Raw genomic sequence first — 10,311 nt, forward strand, 5'->3', positions numbered from 1 at the left:
GTTTCGCCGATCGGCAATCTCTGCCGGATTATTATGCCTGTCCATCGGCTATGATCACCGCGAACACGCCGGTATGCCGACCTCATTAGCTGCTTCGAGTCCGGCTTAAGCCAATGAATAATGGGCCTCGACACAGTGCCGCTGTCATGCTTGCTCATATCTTTCTCGAAGGATTTATTGTCTTCCTTTATTGGCCGTTCGCTAAGCATGCTATATAATCCATGCTGTCAGCCGTTAAATTTTTACCGAGATGTCGCTTTCATTTTCAGAATCCCATATTCTGCTCTACCTAAATGGCCAGCGAAATACATGCACACATTTATTATTACATACATAATACGAATTATTACGTACACAGTTGTTTACAAAATTTGGTGTATACACGCGTAAAATACGTATTTATAAACCACGACGTGACAGCATATAATAAATAACATACAAAATATTTTCATGAAAAAGTACAAATATCTCCATATGATTTTTTTATAATGTTTATTTTGATTGTAGAAATTAGTTATAGGAATTAAAGTAAAGTATAGGAAGTAAAGTAAAGTAAATTAAAGTACTGCAGATCGCAGTCAGAAAGTGTTTCTACAGAGTGTAACTCTTTTAAAAAATAGCGAATCTTTTAATCTAATGAATCTATATTAATAATCGATGACAAAAATAAAGACTGAAAAATAAATTTTAATATGTTAATTATAATCGTTTATAAGTATTAGATACATACAGAGAGTCTATAGACTTTGATCGAATTGAACAAATTGGCTTGTTTTTACGATAGTACAATCATTCAAGCATTCGTTTCGTGATTGATCTACTGTTGTTTCTTTCGAATGCAACTCAGCATTACATTTGCGATATTATATTGGAATTCTACGTTATTTCAACAGTAACGTTTCTTGCAATACTTGTATAACAGATGTGATCATGAACTCGTATGCTTATAGTATATATTACATATTCTGAATCGATAGCAAAGTCATTTGAGATTATACTAGATTACAATTCTCATTAACCTCGAACCACATAAATCATAGATTAGATTATTCACTTTAAGCTGTACGTATTGCAGTTAATCGGATGGTTGATTTGTTTAGAATCTCTTCGCAACAATAATACATATATATGAAATTAATGATATTCATAACGCAATCAAAATGTTGATTGCTCAAATATCATTCAACTAAATATGAAACATTTAAAATAGCTATAAGTGAAAAGAAAATCGAAATAAGGATAACAAAAAATGAATACCATTCATATGCAAATTACATGTCGATATATCAATATAATATAGGTACTCGATTTAAATTCTTCGATTCAACGAAAAACGGTAGATATATCTATCTATATAAAATAAAGTACGAAATTATAATGAAACATTATTGTTGAGGATTATTAAGAAGCACGAATTTTTGAGTATTATTAAAAATTTCAATTTCAAATTGCCATTTTACCAATCGAAAAGTCATAAAGTTGCAATAGTTATAGCATCGAGATATAAAGTAAGGACATAGAAAGCAGCACTAAAAAAACAAAACATTAACAGTACGACATAACAATATGTTACACTATATCTAATGAGATTATTTATATTATTTATTTGCCAGATTATACTTTAATCATTCGCAATTTGTTGTTAAATTATCTTAGTTAGTTGAAACTAAGGAAATATCATTTTGCCTTAGAAACTCGTAAATTTTACTGAATTGAACTTATGTAATAAATAACAATTGCTGAGAATTTTTCATCGCTAGTTGCGTGTTTCATATCGGTAAACTGGTGCACGATGCTATTACTGCACTTTTTCGCGTAGCTGTAATATCGTATAACACATTCACAGAAGGTTTATTGCATTCTTCCAACAGTCGCGATCTTATTGCACGTCACCAATTGTCAAGAAAGGTATACCGGTTACGATGATCACGGTCATGCCGGTATTCCGGCCTCATTAGCTGTTCGGAACCTGGCTTAAGCCAATGAATAATGGGCTTCGTCCCAATGCTGCCGCCGCTGCTGCTCGTATTTTTCTGCGCGGACTTATTGCGCTAACCCGCCAAGTCACGATTATTTATACTGCCGGTTCAAGAACAGCTTTCTTGCTTTTTGTCAGCGAAATAGGTAGCATACATCAAGGCCCAGGAAGCCTTAGATTTCCGTAACGCATCGCGTTTAAGGGAAACTGCTCGTTGCGGTGGATGATGGAGCCACAAACAAACTTTTTTTATTTTTAATACGGAATCCCGTTATTCTCCAAGTCTATCAATACGATTGCCCTTTATGATATTCCGTCGCGATTATGTTTACATCGTGTAGAGTAACTAGAGTAAAAAACATTAGAGAATTTTGAAGAATCGAATAGCACTCGGTGCGATATTTTATGTAAATGTGAGGCGGATGAAAAGAGAATTCGCGTTTCGTCCCGGGACTACCGGTGGACTCGTCAGTAAGGTTATGCCCGGTAGTCCCTGCCTTAGACGTAGAGTGAGTTTCGCTAGGTGTGGTATTTATATCAATCGCTCGTATATTCGACCGCTAGCGAGTTAGACAGATAGACTCGTTATCGTCGTAGCCCTCTAGTGTTGGCGGTTGGTACCCGCGGATCGCGCGGAAGATGTTGCGCCGCGTTGATGCCTCGTCCAGTCAGCGTCCTGTTGATACCGATCCGCCACAAATGTTTATTTGATAAATGATATTTTATTTTCATTTTTCTATTTTAATACACTCGTATATTATGCAGTGTATAAAAGCTTACACGATTGTTTAACTCAGAGAATAAATGGTGTCTTAAAAATGAGTGTAACAAATTTTTTGAATCATTATCTAGAAAAATGATAAATGCGTGGGCTATTAATATAACTGTAATGGAGTATATCAGGCACGAAAGAGTTATTTTATTCATGGTACATGAATCCTAGAAAATACATTAATCATTAATAGCTTCCAAAGAAAACTTGAAGCGTCCCATTTCCAGATTTGCTATTCAAGTTATCCACATTTTGAAATTATTAATAATCAAATATGCAATTCGCATAACTACAAATGCTCGTTAATAGTTCGCGTATAGTAGTTGAGCATCAATCTACGACGAAAGGTAATATTATTTATGAATAGCTATACATGATAGATGAGGTAGGTTCCGACAGACATATAACGGACGTAAAGTATTGAGTAGTTCGTTTCATGGAATAGAGGATGTGAATTTTTCTTAGGCATTGATAAACGTCCGTGTAACATCTGTGAATTATGTTTTCACGGGTAGTCTGTTACGGTCTTTCCTTAATACTTTAGGAATGTGCGTTCGAAACACATAAATCGCACTCCGATGTGCTTGAAAGTACATTAGCAAATAAACGTTCTCACGATATTTCTCGGAAGAGGAATCTAGGTCTAGACTCTAAACGATAGATCAGGAACGTTCTGAATTATATCTCACTGTTTAACGCATTACTCAACCTTACGATAATCAATTTTAGACGTTTCACTGGAATAGTTGTGTTAATATTAATTACAGACGTCGATGAAATTTCAAATAGTATATTTCAGTATGTATGTTAGTATGTATACGTATACAGTATGTATAAAATAGTATGTATATTTCAATTACGTTTAAAATCGGACATCGTTTGCAAAATATTGCGAAACAATATTAATAGCATACATCGTTGTGTACATTGCATTACGAAGCAAAGCATCGCGTAACACACACAGAATATTATTTAGACAGCATTTTGTCAACGTTGGCTATCTCACAGAGAACTATTGATTTCATACTTTCAGCGATCCTTCATCATTTGAAGAGTTTAATGGCAGTCGTGAATAAGCCAAAGAGTCTCTTACCACTTCGATGAACAGACATGGCAGTCCCGAGAAATTACTTCTTTCACATTTCATTTCGTGCTCGTTCTTCTGGGTGATGTCCAAGATACCGCCCACGCTACGTCTATAAGAGCCGGCTGATATATCGCCTCGTTAATGTTTCGCTTCATCAGATGTTATGACTGAACATCCTTTACCCTGCCACTGGGTGGTCATTTCTGACTGCTCTTATTGCGAAACCCACTGTTATAAATTATAGGGAATGTCGGTCCCGCGTTCGTAAGTCGCGCGTTTCGTCTTTCTGGGTGCATAAACAGACAGCGTCCCTTCATGGTGCTGCGATCGAAGATTAATTTGCATCCTCGTAACGGCTTCATATCGATTTCGATCGTTGTTTCGGAGAGATAAATTGCACGACGGTTGTTTTCTATTTTTCTCCCGTGCATCGATACTCGTAATCTGTCTCCGATAATACATCTAGGAAAAATGACGCCGTGAAAAATTGATGCAAATTATAGTCTGTGCCGCTCGCGTTAATCTGTTATCGATAAAAAGCACGACCGATGGCTTCGCATTTAAGTGGCAAAGATAAAATATCGGCAAATACGTCGTTTTTATAAAATATTACGTACTGACGTCATGTGGAAAACGACCAAGCGCAACATTTAATTTTTAGATATAAATAGAAGGATCTCAAGTTTCGTAGTTAGCATAGAATTTAAAAACGCTATTTACGAGTCGAAGGTAAGAGAAGCGTTTACGTGTGTGTAGATACATTGAAGCGCGTTCGAAGCGAGACGTCAGCGTGACAAAACGTTAAACGGTTAATTTATTCAAAAGGCATCTTAATGAGAAAATTAATCACTGTCAAATTCAACTGGTTACATCGCTATTTATAGTTTACATGATTGCATGACATTTTTCGCAATTTAAATATCAAACGATTCAGCAGCATACACAAAGTGCAAAGCTACTTTTACATACAATAGGCAAACCTATGACGTTATATCATAAAAATCAATGTTTATATCACGATTGTACGTTGAAAAAGTATAAATCCCTCGCTTGCGAAAGATTAAAAATTGTTATAGAAAATTTTTAAATATTTCACTTTCCATGTGCTTGTTACATTCGCTTAATTTCTGATGCAGACAAAAATAAGAAAATATGTAGGTATACCTATAATAAATGCGACTTGTTAAAAAAAATTGCATTTATACTGAAACATTACTTGATAAATGTTATTTCGTGTCTTGAGCTATCATCCTTTCCATCCAATTTCCTATTCATTCCCTGAACTTGACAGTCAATCTATGCGTATTACGAAGGGTTCGTCGTAGACGATGTATTCGAGGGTGAATGCCTTTCCGTGCGCGAATGCACGATATATATAAGAAAATGTCTGTATGCACATACACATTTACGTGCACGAAAAATAGCGTGGGCCACGATCTCTGTAAAAGCGTCGCCGTTTAGATAATAACGCGCATTTTATCTCCCTCATAAAACCTAATTTATAGCCGCATCCAAGTCTATAGGCGTGTACGAACGGCCGTCGGGAATAGGAAGAGCTCTGACAGAGACAGTGCCGTAATTCTCAAGGTAGCAACTCCACAAACTTTACTTCATCAGAAACAATATCGTCGCTCTTAGAATTTTTCATGCCGTAATTTTACATTGTTTTTACCGCGAACTGAATTTTCGATTATACGCTACAACGAAAAACCTTTACAATTTATAATACATTGGTAAAAATATTTTTCTTTCTTATACGTTTCAACATATTCCAATTTCATAATTTTTATCGGCAGTATAAATAAAAGGTATGAATAATAAAAGGTATAATAATAACCAAAGTATATCAGGATACTTGATTAGATTAAAAAGTGTCATCAATATTTTAAAACTTTATTCAACGTTATATTGAGATGAAATGTTGATTAAATTATCGCTTGCTTAAATTATTCAAAGGAAAAACTTGCGGTTCTTGAGAAACTTGTAGCAGGATTCGTTAGTTACGGCACTGGAGGGGTTGCATCAGAGCGAAGGTTGCTGAAAGTGAATAGGCCGGTAATATTATATCGGTGTTGAAACGTCTCCCTTCGGCATTTAGGTGACGAAAAATATGAGCGTCACGCGTGTGTGTGCCCGCGCGCGCGCTTTCGCGACGGCTGAATGCAGTTACCGACGATAAACTGCATACGTGTTTACCGTATAATCTCCGACGGACGGCTATAAATCCGTGATTTACTCTCATTACTGGGCCTTTGAGTGTTACGACTTGTGCTTACGATACACAACCGTCCGGATAGTTTAATTTATTCATTTAGGTCCGCGCTTTTCTGTCGTGCCATGTTCCACTTTACTGGTCGTACAAAAGTTGTCCGACGACACACGCGTGACAATAATGAGACGTATCGTTGCTCCGTCCGAAACACCTTACTAATTGAATGTCAGATTTTATGAATTCACCCAATCGAAGTGGCATCTTAATAGAAACATGTAGCAATTATAAAACAAAAACAGAAAGAACCGTTTGGATGGCATCTAATAGCTCGTAACACGTCTCACAATAATCTGTTATGTTGAAACAATAGGTATTATTGGTTGAAGCATCGATAGAAAAGTATAACGACACTTGCGGTTTTATGCGGAAACCGCTAGAAATTTGAAAAAAAACAAACACCATTTTTGCGAATTTGTTAAAAAACTGTTTTCTCTTAAGTTACAATGATTTCGAAATATGCTATAAAGCTCAACATTTTCAACAGCTTCTTCCTATACATATAAGTTTCAAGTTATATGCAAAATATAACTATAAGATTGGTAGTACGTAATGTGAATCCGGCTGCGCACCGCGTCGTGAGACAGCCAGCCAACATTGTTTATATTAATAAAGATAAGGGGATTCGCAAGGCCTCATGGAGCCGGATTAATATTACTACATACTAACTGCTAAGGCCGAGCAGCGAGATATTTTTACGTATAACTCCGAAGTTAAAGCCAACTGCCATTATATGTATAGGAAAGAATTGTGCAAAATGTTGAGCTTTACGACATATTTTAAAATCATACAAAGCAAGATTTTCGACAAATTCACCAAAATGGTTACTTTTCTCCAATTTTCTGCGGTTTCCGTGCAATAATACTAGCGTCGTTACGTTCCTCTATTGATGCTCCAACGAATGACACTCTTTTCACGAGGATCCATCGACTTCCATAAAGTGAAACGTATTCAATATTTAATATTTAAATTTAATTACTTTTGAATTTATCGTCCGTGCCTCGCGACCAGAAATTCCTTTAAAAGTGTGCCTGGTCACGCGGATATGAATTCTAGTGTCTGTACGGAAAACTAGAAACTACGGCTAAAGAACTGGGAACGTTGAAATAATTGAAACCGCATTCATGAGATACTCTGTAGGTAGGTTTGTCCCTGTCGAGAAATCAATGCAAATACAACGAATTTCATGGCACCACGTGTCAAGAGTAACGAGTGTAGAGTGCGGACGCGCTGGACGAGTATAAGCGTAGAAGAGGAACGTTAGGGTGAAAGCAATGTTGGAAGGATTGCAGGAGAAGAGGGTATAAGGTAACATACATCACGTTCCCAGTTTATGGTCCGATACGCTCCTAGGAATTGGCACCCGTGCTGAGCTTTCCCGCAAATGTAAGGAACGTAAGGGTACGAAGCAACGAGATACGAGGCGTTATGGCTCTTCCTGGCTCGTAACCTCTGGTCATAAAGCTACTGCACGCTAAAATATTGTCCGCCGCCACGTCTCCACGCCTACGCGTCTATCCGTCGATCTATCTTAGTGCTATTATCGTAATTTATTAGTGGAGTTCCCGGAGAATGAATCGATCCATCGTAGCCGCCCCAAAAACGGATCACGGATAATCTAAGACGATCACGCTCGTAATGAGACTATTAAATAAAAGCGATACCAACTCAAATTAGTTCACATCCGTTTAAGTGTACTATTCGAATATCGTATTTTTGTAATGAAGGATGGTTATTATCAACCGCGTAGAATGCAATACAGAACCACATGAAGTATAATACAAAAACAAATAACGTATTTTCATTATCTCTAATTATAGAATTTTCTCCCGGTCGTTTTAGTCACCTTAGTTACGCAATTTATCACTTATCGATTAATTAATAAATACACGAGATCAAATTAATATTTAAGATTCAAAATGCTTAAGCAGAACGGGGATCTATAATAAGCCAACATTTAGCAAAGTAGTATACGAAGATCTATATATAGAATTAATAAAACTGTTAACTTAATAGAACTCATTAATAACTGTTACTAGCTGTTTTTATAAAACGAAATATCCGTCTTGGCAACTTAAACTATGGAAGAAAGATGTTCATCAAATATATCCACAAGGACAAAAAACGGAGACTGCGCAAATGACATTTAAATAATGTAGTGTTTCGTATTTCGAAGAAAATATAAGTAAGAATGACAACTTTGTGGAAGAAACATTGTGCCAATTGAAGTCCTCATTCTCACACTCAGGATTTATAATCAACCGTACAAATTTAGTGATGGTATTATTTGATCTCTGCATTGTCGCTAACAATCTGCGTCGTAATAAATCACTTCCTCGACATTGATTGAAAGCTTAATTGCACAAAAGACTGGCAAGTCTTAAAATTTTTAAACGATCCAATTATCGAACTATTCATCTTGTTCAAATGCATTTAGTTTTACAATTTATAATTTCAAATTATAAATAATATTACAAAAATATTTTTACTGGCGCAATTAATCAGAAATGAACAAACAGTATTTTTTAAATATTTTCAAAATGGATAGGCGATTTTTAGACGGTTTGAAGAAATATATATATATATATATATCACAACAATTATTCAAGGCGTACACCAAAGCAAGACTGCGATTTAAGGTGATGCGCATTCACGAGCGTACTTACACGCATTCATAGACACGCTTACACACGTACGATATTATTATCTCGTGATTCATAGCGCGCATTCATAAATGTTCCCAAGCTGTATAACGGCACGGTACACAGCGGTATGTATCGATTAACGTCGCTTCCCGACGGGATTTACAGCCGGTGACTAAATTATTTAAAGTCTTCATTTGTAGCGCGACGGATGGACGGACACGACCTGGCGACCACGTATCCAGTTCTTCTTCGGGCGATCTGGTACAATCGCTGACAAAAGTTCATTATATCTTCGACCTCGACCAAAGCCCCGTTGATGCACGTATATGCAATGGTATGTCATAAAGCGGACGTTCACTTTTCTCTTTCTCCGCGTTAAATCGAATGTGTAACACAGTTTTCGTGATAAGGCGGTCGATCGTGACATGAGTTTTAACACGCTCGATAGTTAGTATTTCTTATATTAAAACCTGGTTTCTAGCGACATTATTTGTAATGATCTTATGATATCGCTATCGGCACAACACAAAATATTAATTCTACTATAGGTATAAGTGCTTATCTCCTTGATGATATTTTCATCCTTCACGGTCATGATAATATACACTAGGAAATATATCACTAAGTTAGAATCATTCGAATTACTTCTACTTACATTTACAAGAATTTAACTTGATCGTATCTTCTTGTAGTTTTCAGTTCGCTTCGTTTCGGTTCGGAGTTACTGTTGTTGCATTTTCAAGACGTAAGCGTCTTACACGAAGGTGATAGTCCACGGTAGGAGATGAAACAATAGAAAATAAACCACGGGATGTATGAATTATTGTAATATAGTAAATTATTACAAAAAATTTGTTGAATATTTGATCGTGAACGAAAAAAATGTGTTCAATTTCTGGTTGTCGGTGAACTTTTGCACGTGAGTATACGCAAGAAAGATTGCCGGATTGTGTGGCGTGCCGCGGCTGCCACCGTCCGCGCCATGAACGTCCAAATGCTCCAGAGAAGAAGAAAGGGAAACAGAGAAGTAGGAGAGAAACCGATCGGTCAAGAAAGAAATAAAGACGAAAAGCTAAATAGAAAAGGAAGAAGAGAGAAGAGAAGAGAAGGGAAAAGAAGGGAACAGAAGGGACGAAGAGAAGAGAAGAGAAGACAAGGGAAGAGAACAGTGTTGCAGGCGTCCATGGAAGGCACGTCGTGCTGAACGTCGGCGAACTCGTGTGTGTTCCGTGTTCCGAATGCACGGAACAAGCGCTGCTTGTCCGCGGCCACCTGAGTTATGATCGCTCTGTGCCCACCCTGGCTGCTCGGCTGGCTGCTTGGCTGCCTACCTCCTTGCTTCCCTAACTGCCCTCTTCTTCTTCACCCTTCTACTTTCACAGCGGCCATCTTGACTCCAGGAACCGGTTAGCTCCTCCGACTTGGTATATTCCACACGGTGAGTTTTACGGACACACATAAACACCGAATGAACAGTGTTCGGCGACATCAGCGATTGTAGCGCCCTCGGAAGTCCATCCGAGTCTACTCGACGTTAATGGCTCGTGTGGCGCGAGTTCC

At 37.2% G+C, this 10,311-nt stretch overlaps 1 long non-coding RNA gene across 1 annotated transcript; it reads left to right on the forward strand.

Moving 5' to 3' along the window:
• Positions 1-8,729: 8,729 nt before the first annotated feature.
• Positions 8,730-9,555, forward strand: LOC117239664. The gene is made up of 3 exons (XR_004494507.1): positions 8,730-8,876; positions 8,952-9,085; positions 9,451-9,555. It is a non-coding gene; the product is annotated as an uncharacterized LOC117239664 (long non-coding RNA).
• The last annotated feature ends 756 nt before the right edge of the window (positions 9,556-10,311 follow it).

The sequence above is a fragment of the Bombus vosnesenskii genome, unplaced genomic scaffold (genome assembly GCF_011952255.1).
Source record: "Bombus vosnesenskii isolate JDL3184/JDL3185 unplaced genomic scaffold, Bvos_JDL3184-5_v1.1 scf7180000014105, whole genome shotgun sequence".
Lineage (NCBI taxonomy): Eukaryota > Metazoa > Arthropoda > Insecta > Hymenoptera > Apidae > Bombus > Bombus vosnesenskii.